General features: G+C 34.7%; 1 long non-coding RNA gene across 1 annotated transcript; it reads left to right on the top strand.

The window, feature by feature from the left end:
- Positions 1–11,056: 11,056 nt before the first annotated feature.
- LOC123561945 (uncharacterized) lies at positions 11,057–14,829 on the top strand. The gene is made up of 2 exons (XR_006688552.2): positions 11,057–13,899; positions 14,338–14,829. It is a non-coding gene; the product is annotated as an uncharacterized LOC123561945 (long non-coding RNA).
- Positions 14,830–15,595: the final 766 nt, after the last annotated feature.

The raw sequence follows: 15,595 nt of genomic DNA, 5'->3' as shown, positions 1-15,595 counted from the left end.
CATGGCCTGTGAAATATATTTAACGCTAGTTGAATTGTTTCCGTCTATCACAGAACTTCTTGATATACGACTCAACACGATTTAGGATCGCGCATGATATTACAAGCCTTAGAAATATCGGGCCACCCTGACATTAGTTTTCGTTGCTCTATTGCAATAAAAGTACATGTGTATATTAATCTTGTGAAGTACAATTAAGTGTTCTATTGCTGAATCCGTTCAGTCTTTAGGGAAGGATGACGATTTCATTTTGGTGAAAAAAAATGTAATTTTGCATAGCAAAAGTTAATATAAAAGGCTTATGAAGTAAATTTCCTCTTTCTGAAATGTTGTAGACTGTCACAAAGCCCATATGCTTATACTGGACGACCATGCAATGATATTTACGAAGTATGCATTCTTTATTCTTTCTCCTTACCAATAAATGCGTTCGCTTTGGACTCTGCAGATGTTGTTACACGAAAAGGCATACAGTAACCCTATAACAAGACACAATAAGCTTTATTCCATTTTGTGACATTAATTGCGTAAAGATGTTATTTAGTGTACACATGCATATAATCCATGACGATGTAATCATGAATTATTTTAACATCATTTTGTAAACATTTAATTTTTGACAAACGTCTGTATTATTTTTTTTTATATTAATTGGCTCACGATGTAGGATCAACATTTTCAGGTAATCTGTTTAATTTATTTCATGCCAACCATCCTTAAATTTGTGACTTTGGGATCATGATGTCCGTCCAACATATGTGTAGTAGAGTCTCGCTTAAGCCGGTGCTAGGGGCGTATGAGGTGTTGCACATTTCATTACCTCTCATTAACAGACTCAATCAAACCGAGTCTGCTATTTTTATTCTTGGTTGCATTCTATGCTTCCAAAAGACCTTTTTACAGATTTTATTATTAAGTGTTGCTATAATTTTCCAGTCAGTTTTAAAGAATTACGCTTAAGCTGTTTAGTGGTGTTGCCATGTTTCTTCTCATTAACAGGCTCAATAAAAATAAATCGAGTCTGCTATTAGTTTACTTAATTACATTCTATATTCGTCAGTAGGTAGGCTGTGGAACAGAGAATACGCACTTCAAGTATAGGCACTGCCTGTTTTAGCATGTTGTTTAGATATATGTGAAGTTAACTGCACCATGGAACAATATGGTATATTAATTAAACGATAAATTAAATAAAATATAATTGCTTTCGGCAGGAAAAAACCAGATGTAGATCACAATGATAAAATATTCTTGTGTACAGTTATGGGATTTTGAAAGACTCTGCAGTATTAACGCATCGCTCTATGAAAAATTAATCATCCCAGTTATCAAATAAAAATGTGTTAAAATTAGAAAAATAAGTATAATCATCCCGTTTATATTTATAGAAAGCTACACTTTCAAAGTCTTTACAAGGTGACTAATAGGGTCTTAGCACTTGGTTTTGCTGTAACTCTGTGATTCCAGCAGGTATGCAAATTTTGATTCCATACCTCATGTTTTTATTTCGATGTAAATGAGATGTGAAACCAAAATTTGTAGTCCTGTTTGGCGCCATATAACCTATACTGTGTTGTTGCGCCGTACAACCCAAATAAATAAATAAATAAATAAATAAATACAAGAGGACATACATTCAAAGTAGTTATAAAGCTGTTCAATATCAATGTCATACGCTATCAAACACAAGAACATTTCTCTTAGACAAAATGATTTGTGTTCGTTAAACGCGTAAAACACTGTCTGGAACATATTATAATATACTGTGTTTCATCTATATGTAATTGTGTTATCATTGGGTTAACACTAGTCAGTCAGCATAATACTACATTCAATATAGATAAACATATAGCTAACAGTTTAGAAATATGTAAATAAAAAGGATATTGTATATAAGGACGATACAACTATGGATAAAACAATGCCAGAGGTAATGCTTATTTTTGGTAGAGTTTAACGTAATATCAACATGATCATAGGTTGTATGTTGATCTTCCAACTTTAGCGTTGGATGCATGAAGACCCAAGGACCCGACGAGCATATTTTCAGACATGTACGAAGCCTAGGTAGAACAAACGATATTCCTTAAGCCAGCTGGTTAGCTCCCTTGCATGTATTCTACATCCCAAGCGAGATTTCATACCCATAGCGGAGAGCGCCGTTTATATGACTGAAAAATTGTTGAAGAAGACGTTAAACCCGAACACACACACACATATGGCGGAGAAGGACGACCGGTTCGAAGTAAGCAACATAAGTGCCTTGCAACAACTACCCATTTTATTAACGTAAAGGTCTGATAATATACATTTTCCGATAACGTCCGATACCGATGCCAAGTAAGGAAATGTACAGTTCACCTATGTAAGAACATAAACCGAGGAACCATAAATAACATAAACTCATGTTAGCACTGAAAGTCCTTGCTTTTGTGCAGAATAGCAATAAATCTACAGGGGCTGATGAGGTCAGACTTGTATACATGTAATTATAAATAAAATAAACTATTGAAAATAAACATGATTGCAACATTAGTTTTTGATCCCAAACTGTTTCCCAACTCTTACTTATTGTTGAATATAATTTGCACGCTTGATAAAAAATCTATAGTTTTCGTTCTGGAAATAGTTTTGTTTGTTTGTTTGTTTTGGGTTTAACGCCGTTTTTCAACAGTATTTCAGTCATGTAACGGCGGGCAGTTAACCTAACCAGTGTTCCTGGGTTCTGTACCAGTACAAACCTGTTCTCCGCAAGTAACTGCCAACTTCCCCACATGAATCAGAGGTGGAGGACGAATGATTGCAGACACAATGTCTTTTATCAAATCTTCACGGAAAACATAAGCCCCGCCCGGGGATCGGACTCACGACCCCGCGATCCGTAGACCAACGTTCTCCCTACTGAGCTAAGCGGGTGGGCATAGTAGTATGTCTTATACAACAAGTCTCACAAAACAGACAGGCGACAGCAGAAATACCCATTTTAAATGTCATACATTCATTGCGATATTACTGTATTTACAACTGATATATAAACTAAATTATTACAACTTACATTCTTAGTTCTCATTATTGCCGAAAAATCCAGCTCACCCGCTATAAAGCTTGAATATTTCATGATTGTTTGGCTGTTTAACAAAACCTTAGTCTGGCTTCCGACTAGGTAATCATTTTTTCTTTATGATCGTTTCTCTAATGTATTCTGATTATTTAACAAACCTATACATATAAAGAAAACGTTTGCAGTTTAACGAAACCGTTACATGAAAAGTATGTAGACTGACCGACTTTCTTTTTTTCAAAGGTATAAACTGTTTTCTGTTAAAGAGTTGACCTTTAAGCAGTTAAATAGGCTATAGCCCATATGTATAATAAACTTGATAAATTATAAATATATGTCTGTTACATGGTCACTCATGGTTAATGACAGAGACAAGCTACCTTTTACTTTAACAGCCACACCTATACTAAATCCAGTGGTCTGTGCAGCACAAATAAAGGAACGCAGTGGAACACCGTATTGTAACGGTCGGTGGCAAAAATACCGCTGGGAAGTTTAAACTGAAACTTGATAAGGGATTTCATACCTCTTGACATTTTTCGTGATAAGATGGAAGACTATTTAAAGTAAACATGTAAATGTACCTTTATAATAAAGGACTAATTTAAAAGAAATGACAACACACAACAGCTCGCTCAGAATACGTTAAAATTATTCATGAAAAATGTAAACCACAAAGACGGCATTTTGTTTCCCTTACATCTCCATGATAAAATAAAAGACTTATGGTTGTAGAAATGACCAACATATAAATATTATTAACTTTCTACTTTCAGGAAAATCACACCGAGGAAGCGGAATGCAAAATAACCGTTCTTGAAGATGAAAACGGGGAAAAGTTTAGTTGCAACATTTGAAGAGATTGTATTGCCAGTTATAGTGTTGAAAAACGGGATCAATACACGGTTTTCATATGTTAAGAACTTTTCGTATCAAGTCGGGGATGTGCTTGTTAGTAGCATTCCTAAAACTTGGTTAAGTACTGGGACACTCTCGACATTCTTATAGTATTTAATCTTTTCTTTACACTCAAAACAAATGCTAAAACGTAACAGTTTAAAATTACAGTGTAGTAAAGACTATTAAATGACTTTATTCTTTTTTATTTGACATTCCTCCACAAAACATGTTTACTGAAAAACATACAAAATACAACCATACAATCAATCATTTCTTCTTTTTATATACTGGACCATTTTATAAGCTCACAAGGGAACATATCTATAATGAGGAATGTTCCTTTATAAGGACAGAAAACGGAAACGAAATCAACAGAACATATACTTCCTCTCAGATATCTAAATATGAATATTTCAGTGTACTCGTAGTCAATATTTAAGCTTTTTTATTCCAATAAATGACATTCACTCATTTCCTTAAAAAAGCGAAATTGTATATTCGCATGATTCAATGAAAATGAGATTACGGCTATGAAATGAATTTCTTTCAACATTTTCTTAGTATAATAAATTTCTGCTTAACTCTTTCTCTTTCCAGTTCTATCAGGAACACACTGGACGGCGAATCTTTTACATTTCCGTATGCACGATGACCAACTGGACGCCTTAATATCATATCAACCTTGCCTTATGAGGACTGGCCACAGAATCGGGATGGCAATAGAATCACAGCCGAAAAGATTACCATCCGAACATTTTGCAAATGGCGGGAAAACGATTGTTGTCTTCAGAAACCCAAACGATGCAACAGTATGACTGTTTCATCATTTTCAGAGGTTCAAGATGTTTGGAGAGTTCAAATTATCTTGTAGTAGTTACATTAACTATTGGATGGATGGCGAAAGTAAATATTATAAGATTTAATTAAGCAAACTATAAATAATGCTTAACTTTCAATTTTCAAATTTGCACAAAACAAACAAAAAATCATTGTTTAAAGAAAGATAACTGTCGGGGGACATTTGCCATTTAATAAAAAGCAAAGGGTTATATCAATTTTATCTTTTTATTGCTTTTGACAATATTATACTGTAAAATGTAAGAATCGAATTTAATAAGTGAATCTTATCTGCGTATCTGCAAACATATGCAGTATAGTGCCTCTTTTATTGATTTTTATCGTTACGCATTGTTAAACGATATTATTCAGAATTAGTTTCAGTCTATTAATATTACAGTCTATTAAGTAAAATCTTATCTTTGCTGCAGTGCTGATTGGATCGTATTTTGATTACTACACCAGCTGGCAACAGCTACGGTGGCACAGAGGTGACATCCGCAACACTTTATTTATATTGTGGCCACAACTTAGTAAATTGTGGCCACAATTTAGTAACTTGTGGCCACAACTTAGTTACTTGTGGCCACAACTTAGTAAATCGTGGTCACAAGTTAGTAAATTGTGGCCACAACTTAGAAAATCGTGGCCTCAACTTAGTAAATTGTGGCCACAATTTGATAAGTTGTGGCCACAATATAGTAACTCGTGACCACGACTTATATCAGCCAATCGAAACTATAAATAGATGGCTAGACAGACGGACGGATGAATAGATTGGATGGTACCTATCTATCTATCTATCTATCTTCCATTCCTGTCTCACCTCTCTCACGTAGACATTTTGTGCGTCCATTTCGTATGGTTGCTGAATTCTGCCATTTTGCGTCGAGCGAAAACAGGAGATTTAACAAGTTAAAATGCGAAGAAGCAGGTTAAAATCTCTCTATTTTTACAGGGACGTGGAGCGAAAACACGATAATTACCGGGGTCGCGGGGCGAGAATTAGTAACTGGTTTGTTTGGGGCGGGTAGCTAAAACACGATAATTAGCGCTGCTTAAAACGTAGTGTTCTCGAACCGCGCCCGACGTTCCATTTACTAGATATCACTCCGCGATCTTGCTTATTATCATGTTTTAGCTCCTCACCCCCGTTAAATAGCGAGTTATCACCCCTAACCCCTGCCATTGTAAGTGTTAATTTCACGCCTTTTCACTCGGCGGGCTCACCAGGCGAAAACTCGCTATTAAACGTTTAAGCAGCGCTGATTATCGTGTTTTCGCCCCGCGCCCCAGATACCCCAGTTACTAAATGTCAATGGCGGGGTTTCGGCCTGCTTTCTCGACATTTGAACTTGATAATTCTCGTGTTTTCTCTCGACGGGGCCGTGGGACGAAAATATAATTTAATAGGGCTAAAACGCGGAATGACAGAATTAGCCAATCGAAACGACTGTTTTTTTTTCTTCGCTGCTGTATAGGAGTACAAAATAGGAGTGCATAGAAGTGTCTACGTACCAGCAAATGTTAAATAGGAATAAAAGATAGATAGATGGATGGATCGACGGAGGGACGGACCGATGGACGGATGGATTGGATGGTACTTACCTATCTACCTATTTATTTGTCTTTCTGTCCGTCTATCTATCTTCCATTTCTGTCTAACCCGTTGCAGGGACGTAGACACTTCTATGCACGTCCATTTTGTAAGGATGCTAAATTCTGCCAATTCGCGTTTTAGCCCAATTAAATTATATTTTCAGTCCGCGGCCCCGTCGAGCGAAAACACGAGAATTAGCAAGTTAAAATGTCTAAAACGCAGGCCGAAACTCCGCCAAGGCGATTTAGTAACTGGTATTTCTGGGGCGCGGTGCAAAAATACGATAATTAGCACTGCTTAAACGTTTAATAACGAGTTTTCGCCTGGTGACCGCGCCCAGCGAAAACACGTGAAATTTACAAGTTAAAATGGTGGGTGTTCGGGGTGATAACTCGCTATTTAGTGGGGGCAAGGAGCGGAAACATGATGATTAACAAGATCGCGGGGTGAAATTTGGTAACTGTATGTCGGGGCGCGGTTCGGAAATACTACGTTTAAGCAGCGCTAATTATCGTATTTTCGCTCCCCACCCCTGACATACCAGCTACTAATTCTCACCCCGTGACCCCGGTAATTATCGTGTTTTCGCTCCGCTTCCCCACTCAATAGAGAGTTTTCAGCCTGCGTCCCCGCATTTTAACTCGTTAAATCTCGTGTTTTCGCTCAAAAGGGTCGCAGGGAGATAACGCAAAATGGCAGAATTCAGCAACCATACGAAATGGACGCATAAAAATGTTTACGTCACTACAAAGGGTAAGACAGGAATGGAAGATAGATAGACGGCCGGAAGTGCTGACAAATAAATAAGTAGGTACGTACGTACGTACCACCCAGTCTATTCATCTGTCCGTCCGTCTATCAGTCTATTTATAGTTTCGATTGGCTGATATAAGTCGTGGTTACGAGTTATTATATTGTGGCCACAATTTGTCAAATTGTGGCCACAATTTACTAAGTTGTGGCCACGATTTATTAAGTTGTGGCCACAATTTACTAAGTTGTGGCCACTAAGTTGTGGCCACAAGTTACTAAATTGTGGCCACAATTTACTAAGTTGTGGCCACAATATAAAAAAAAGTGTTGCGGATGTCACCTCTGTGCCACCGTAAACAGCAGATCAAACGGAAACCCGAACAAAATGTTCTAATTGTACAGTACGAGGATTTAAAAAGGGTATGTAGTCTCTAACACACCTAAAAATATATTTATTTGGCATATATTGTTGGGATAACACACGTTTTTGAGAATTATCTGCAGACGCCCGTGGGAAGTTTTGTGACCGGTACACAAAACAAACGTGTATTGTCGCTATGTTTGCATACAAAAAATACACGATGATTAAATGTATTGTTTTTATATTTTGATGGCTGCAATTTTCGGTACATTTTCAATTACCATTCTTTGTTCATGGAAACGGTAAACATGTTTTAAATATCCATAACCAGGGTCCAGAAATCAAACACTACCAAAAGCACATACAAGGTTTTTAAACGATTTAATTATCTCTCGTTATTACAAACATGACATAACCAATTGATATTTTTTCATATTATTTACAAATTTGGTAAATAGGAGCACAGATTCAAGAATAATAACTATACATTCGAGTTATTTGAGTACAAACACATTTCCAGTACGGACAAGTACGAACGTAGTGACAAGCTTTCAAAATGCTTATATATAACTTTGAGAAATGAGATAAACTCATACCGACTAGTACCAAAATTATTAAATTGAATATGATTCCTAAAATCAAACAAACGCATGATTTACACGCGATCTATAAAAACTGAATCGACGCTGATTTCTAAAAGGGGAAACAAGGGGAGAAGCGAGTACGAACATTTTTGGGGACAGTGCATTTGGTGTTGGTAACTGATACAGCTAAACATTCTGTGGTGTTTGCATGTTTTATGTTAGAAGAAGAAGTTATTATAAAACAAACAAGGTGCAGATACAAGATGTCAATCTGCGCAGAAATACATGTCCCCGGGAAAGCATTTAACAAATAAAAATCATGTACAAGTATTAACACCACGTTAATTGCCTTGTTTGCACACGGTGACTTATACCAGATGTATTCAACCTATGTTTGAACAATACGAATATGGATGTATATTGCATTGTTCCAGTGACAAATGCTCCATGTGAGATAGTAGTTAATTGCACTGCAACCATGCACCAAAGTTGTATAAATAGTTTTGGTCAAGTCTATTTCACTTTGCCATTAACATAAATTTACGAATGTTGTAGTACGCTGCTGCAATGACCGCCTTTATGTCTACAATTGATCCGAAACTGACTTTTAACCTTATTCTATATAGAAATTTGAGTTCACTTTAGTTTATTGCCTCAGTATTGCTTTGAAACTGGACTCCGGCACAAACAAATAAAAAAACACAAAAAACACCATACAGCAAATGAATCGCGCCAATCTGGTATCATTTTTCTTACTGTCATTACCACCTTTTTCTATTACAGATCATCCAACATCACACGCCCATACTTTCCACATACGTAAAACATAGTCTTATCAGAAAAAGTGAGACTTCAAACTTCGATCGCGCAATTTCTTACGCGGACTTAACAAGTTAATCTAGTAAATCTTGCATTTAATTTAAATTTGCACATTTATCTTCGGATATAATATCCTTAAAAGTTAGGACAGACACTCCAGGTTTAGCTGACATTTGGCTGTATTTTGGATTACCGTACGAGCAACGGACATGATAATGGTAGATATTAACACTGTAGGCCGATATTTAAATAATTTCTAAATTCTAAAATCATTATTTTCCTGCATTGTAACTCGATTTTAAGGTAATTATTTCAATGTCAGCTTAAGCGAAACATATATCCGGGATCATTTACCACCTGTTTTATATTCCTATATAATATATACATGTTCATTCCCGTGATGTTAATTTCACATTGTTCAGACATAGGTTGAGCACTCTTGTATCTTTCATAAACACACAAAGAGATTAGGTAATTCCTTTCTGCGTGTATAACACATGACACATAAAACAAAAATATGTCTTGTCTTTGAAGGACATGGTCTGTGGGCCAGTTTCTGTAAGTCCTCTAGATTTTCGATTTCGTAACCCAGAAATTAGGCAAAGGTTCATTCACTTCAGCCATTAATACATTCATTCCGGGATTGTTTAAGACCGGATGTCGCTTTCTACCGTATGTCAAACAAATATTATACTCATTTAAGTAAACCTTGTATATGAAAAATGCGGAATTCCCTCTCTTTGAAAGTAAAATTGGCCACGCACGAATTTTTCGTAGATTGTTTCAATACTGACTTTCAGATATTAGCGTTTTGCTTATGTAACCGTTCTAAATCAATTAAAGGCTCGCTGTAACAATATATTCCAAATTTTGACGATTTCTACCAAAATTTAGGGGTTAAAATACCCCACCCACCCAAGCTACATTTTCGCAATTTTTAATAAGTGGTAAAATTATCAAAATTACTATATTTTTTAATAAGACATCATCAAATAATTGTGTTAAGATTCACAATTTTATATATTTTCATGAGATAATATAATATTTTGAAATCAGGTTAGGTTATAGACAACGTGCATACAAATGTAATACATATAAACCATATGCTGCTTCTCGATAAATCAAGCTTATTTCTGGTTCATTCAGAAAGGTTTGGGGTACCAATAGTTTCCTCCTATTTTAGATGTCAAAGTAAGCTTACCTGTATAATTTTGACTTTTAGTTGATAAAGATACTTTAAAATGTAACATACGTAACAGTCGCCACTCAATTTTCCACCTTTAAGAATTAGCAACATTGGAAACACTTCAACAATTGCATTTGTATGCATTTAATTTGAATAAACCATGTTTACCGTACATGCACACATGACCGTTATAATTTTGTTGGACTTAACCCTGTTTCTAATCTCAATAATAGGATGTCGACAAACTACAGTAAAACAATGATGCCTCTTTCAGCATCACTGTAAAAATAGCATAGATTAGCACTTTGTATGGCTTCTGCTTCAAACATAGATAGCATATTGATAATTAACAGTAGACTTGGTTACTATATTACTAATATTTTTGACTTTCATTCAAAAGAAATACAGAACATGAGGGCATCTAAAAATAAAATATACGTTACCTAGGTTTTAAAGTTCACCTATTCAATTTCATATTTCGTATATTATTTTTCCAGGCTAATGCATAAATCATGCTTATTGGCATTGCAAAGCACCTACACAGTTAGTTTTTACACCATTACAAAGATGAAATGAAACATACGTTACAAAGATTACATTAAGTAACATTAAAGCTAGGATAGCTTTTTGGTTTCGATGGACTGTGATAGTTTCAAGACAGAGGTTATTATATTTTCAATGCCTTGTTTTGATATTTATGGAAGGTAAGATTGTATTCATTACTGAAATTATCGGTTTATATGCATTATGTGTTCAAAGTTGCTGATGTAAATAAACACGGCACATTTTGAACTTATAGAACATCATACATATACAGTATAACATGGGTATTGAAACAAATGTCACTTCTGGTAAAACATGTTTCTTCAAATAGTTCTTTTTCTTTGACCATAGTGATTTTCAAATATCACTAATACTGTGGGACGGAATTATTGAACTACGCAATCATATTACATTTCCGTAACGAAAACATAGATGAGACTCCTTGTCCATATTGTGGTTGTGGTATCATTGTTGTCAATTCTGAGTTCTTGCTAAAATTAAATATTCTACTTTTAAAACTATTAACAAAAACAAACAAACTAGATCATTCAAAAGATGATTTTATTCAACTGTTACATATAGATTATCTCGGTATGGAACTGTGTTTAAAACATTAAGTCTAGTAACTACCTTTATCTAAATTCGGTAACGTATGTTTCAGAACTACATAAGAGGACACATTATAACACCAATGTACACCATACGACAAATATATACTCTAAAATTTGATGTGAGAGGTTGCGAGAAGTCACTTTTTGGTATCAGTATCAGAATAAATTCATCATACATGCATAGATGCATATTATACATAATTACAGAGTCTGCACCATTTGTTTGGAACACGCCAGTGGTGCATTGATGTCTTTTTGACATATTTGTAAAACCCCTTTTTAGTTAAGTGCTTTATTTCGTAGTAATATCATTAAGCTACATCCTAAAATGGATTGAAACATACGTTACTTTAAATATTAATTACAACAATACCAATTAGTATTGCTCATATGACCAAACAACAAACAGATACGTTACACGATTTCTTGATTCCAGGACGCTCAATTTAAAGCTGTGAAGCTCTGTACTACATGTTCATAATGTCAAGCAAATGCATGACTATAGATGTATTCATAACAGTTTGGCACAATTTCAGAGGCATACGTATTGAAAGGTTTTTGTTGAGGGATATTGAAGGGATTGTGATATATCTGAAAATTTCTATTTCAAACAAAACAAATAAAACGTTCAAGCACCACCAAAAGGTTAATCAATATAATTATATGTATCATAAATTGCTTTGATAGGTGCTCATTTCCGTTTGTGTAATCAGGGTTTTGTCCTTTAAAAAAGGTCGTAAATACTTAACTGAATTGTGACAGAAAAATGCAATTTGCATGTGAACATAAACTTTATAAATCCTTTCAAATGTTTTTAAAAACATAAATGTTTGTACAATGATCTTTTTTCACTTGACTTTTAAAAGAAAATGACAATTTCATTATATGTTCGATTCTCCATTTCTCGTTATTTTACTAGGATACACTATATATGTAACATCTGTCAGGCAGCCATTCTGATACAATATATATAATATTACATTGTAGCTACATTCAAAAGCCATTGAATGAAAATTGAGAGTAACATGTTTAGTTTTAAAAGAAACAAAAGCAGCCTTTAAATTATTGTAATGTCTTTTACGGTATGCATTTTGAAAATGGCGCCATCGTAATTAAAAAAAGAGAAATAGCTCATATTTGTAACGTAGTTTTCAGTTGAAATTATTTCTAACAAAATCAGATGACTTCTATTACAGCAGATTACTTAGATCTTATCCATATGTATGTTTGCAAACTTATTTCTAGCGGCCAGTTTGAAAATGACAGGACAGTATCTTTACTGGATTTATCTGAATAACATAACTTCAATCTGTTGAAAACTTTTTTGATTTTTTTTATTATACTAAATATTTGAACAGTATTAGCTCATCAATATTTGTACGTGTAACCGATTTCAGGTGGTCATTTTGTGAGCGGTAAAATCCTTTGTACAATGTTTAAAACAATATCAGGTGATTTCTGTTATAGCTTTGGCTTTTGAAGAGCTATACCGCTTTCATATACACGTTTGATCGAATTTAAGGCAGTTATTTGAAAATTTGGGAAATGGTGGCCATCTTAATTTGAATAGTCTGTGTAACTAAATAACCTATTTTGTTGGTAGTTTAACAAACTTAAATTTTGGGTGATTTAACTACTACGTACATAATGACTACTAAAAAGATCCAAGCTACCATAGAAGAGAATTAAAATCATCAAAATATGAGAACTTTGGAGGTATTAGCTCATATGTATAATAATTTCGGATTAATTTGAAATAACTTTCATCTTGAATAAAAACTTATATTGCTGGATCTGCTTCCCTTTTGATGTTCCTCATAGGGAACTTCCTTGAAAATGTTGCGGTCGTATCAGCTTTTGCATTACTTTTATCATTTCTACTCCACTAGCAAAGATTAGGTCTGTCAGTATGCAAATCGCCCAACATGAACCATAGCCTAGGCTAACTGACATTACAGTGCAAAGGTATCTGATTTTTTAGTTAAATATTCATTCATTTTGTTTTCTTTATTGTTAACATGAGGGTTCTGTTCCATTTTAAAGGATTAGAAGTTCTTAAGTTTTCCAACGTAAGTATACATGTGTATGTACTAATGTGGTGGGTGGGGTACATCAACCCCTACTTTTTACATTTTATTCGGTATATAATATATAACGTAGCATTATTTGACAACCAAAGTAAATTATTGATTATTTCAGGCATTAAAAGATAAGATTTATTATAAGAAATGTCACATAAATTTCTTTTTCACCATCCAAATCAGCGTTATCCCTATGCAATGCTAAATTCTATTCATTAGACACCAACGTTTTTAAAATCGTCATTAAATTTTACTGACATGTTGCTCAGACCGACATCCACCCTTAAATGTTTCCTGAATGATAGTATAACATCATGGTATAGCTCAACCTTTGCCTAATTTCTGGGTTACGACTTTCAGTTTTTTCGGCCTTGGCCCACGGACCAACAGCTTGAATCAGCTTCGGAGGATTCAGAATTATCTTGGACTAAATCATTCAGACGAACGACTTCAAGCTGTGTTGGGCAAATGTTCACTTGGAAACCTTAAGGCTGAAGTAGAAAATGGTAAAGTCAAGACACCTCTTATTGATGAAAAGGGGAAGTCAGTTCTCTGTAGGAAAGGTAATTGCAAAATCAAAATCATTACTTCTGCTAAACGAAACTTGGTGAAGGTTGTGACCACTCAACCTTATACTAGTAGTTGTAGGTTCGAGCCCCACTGGAATCTAGACCACACTTTTTCAAACGACACTATGCTTAATTTTTCGAGGAAGTGGAATTTACTGTAGTTCGAATCCGAGCTTTTATGCATTTGAAAAAGCAAAATGGAAGTTCATCGTTTGTCATGTAATCATTATTAGATCAGAATAACATACACATGGGACACGCATTTTGCAATTCTATTCATCATATCTTAGGATAACAAAACTAATATAACAACATCAAGAGGTAAAATGAGGTACATAAATCAATCGTGGAGAAAAACATTGCAGAACAGACTTGTAAGCTTCATGCGGTAGAAATTAAATGCACATGCATCAATGTTAAACTTTTTTTCAGGAGTTATTGGAGACTGGAAGAACAATTTCACTGTTGCCCAAAATGAGAAGATAGAGGAACTTATTGAAGATAAATTTAGGAACAGTATGTTCAGTTATAATGTATAGAATTGCTAGAGCCGATTTCTGACGAACAAAATATGTTCAATGACAAGTCATGGATCATAAATTACTTCAATTGTGACATGAAATGGTAACCCGGAATCGCAATCTAGAATACCATGAAGACTGAAGTGTTAACGAAGATGGCGATGATTAAACATTATTCTCATGGTGATGCCGGATGAATATGTCAATTCATGAGAATATTATATGTTTAAAATCATTAATTGACAAATTTCAAGGATGAACATGTCAATTTATGAGATTATTGTATTTTTAAAATCAAGAATTTTACGTAGGAATGTGCTATATTCTAACCTCGTATGAAGTTAATGATCTCTTACAAAAGTTACGGATAAAATGTGCGATATACATAAAATCGTTCTTAGACTGTTTCAGGTTAACTTTTCAAGTTCTTCTCGGTACACCCCCTTTGTCGTTAACTTAGAAATGTGTACATTATTTTTAGTTTTTTTAGCATATACGCAAATCATGAGTGTTACAATACTGCATTTTAGTCAGTTGAACTGATACTGTATAAAACTGAAAACTGAGAGATGAGTAATCGTTCTTAGATGTGTAATAGAGTTCCGCTTAAGTCGGTGCTAGGGGCTGTGAGAGGGGTTGCACATTTTATTACCTCTCATGAACAAACTCAAACAAGCCGAGTTTGCTATTGCTCTTTTATGGTTGCATTCTATGCTTCCAATGGATCTTTTTACAGATTGTATTAACTATCACAACAGCAATCTTTAAGTGCCGTATTGCGGCTGCAAAAAGTCTCCCCGTACTTGGATTCAGTGTTTTTATATTTTCTGGTCATTTGGGATCATAGAGTCCATTCAATAGATGTGTAATAGAGTTCCGCTTACGCCGTTGCTAGGGGCTGTGAGAGGGGTTACACATTTTATTACCTCTCATGAACAGACTATCATTCTTTCTTGGTTGCATTCTATGCTTCCAAAGGATCTTTTTACAGATTTAATTCATTATTTTTTTTTCAAAATATTATAACAAATATGGTAGCACTCTGGTGGCATCGAAGAGATTTGAAGTAATTCCTACTAAAGACTTATAATCTACTGAATAGGACCTACTTACTGCTACTTAGGACTTGGTAACTTAACGTAGGACTCACTAACTAACACATACTACTT

The sequence above is a fragment of the Mercenaria mercenaria genome, chromosome 15 (assembly GCF_021730395.1).
Source record: "Mercenaria mercenaria strain notata chromosome 15, MADL_Memer_1, whole genome shotgun sequence".
Classification (NCBI taxonomy): domain Eukaryota; kingdom Metazoa; phylum Mollusca; class Bivalvia; order Venerida; family Veneridae; genus Mercenaria; species Mercenaria mercenaria.
This window is presented reverse-complemented; position numbering and strand designations above follow the sequence as displayed.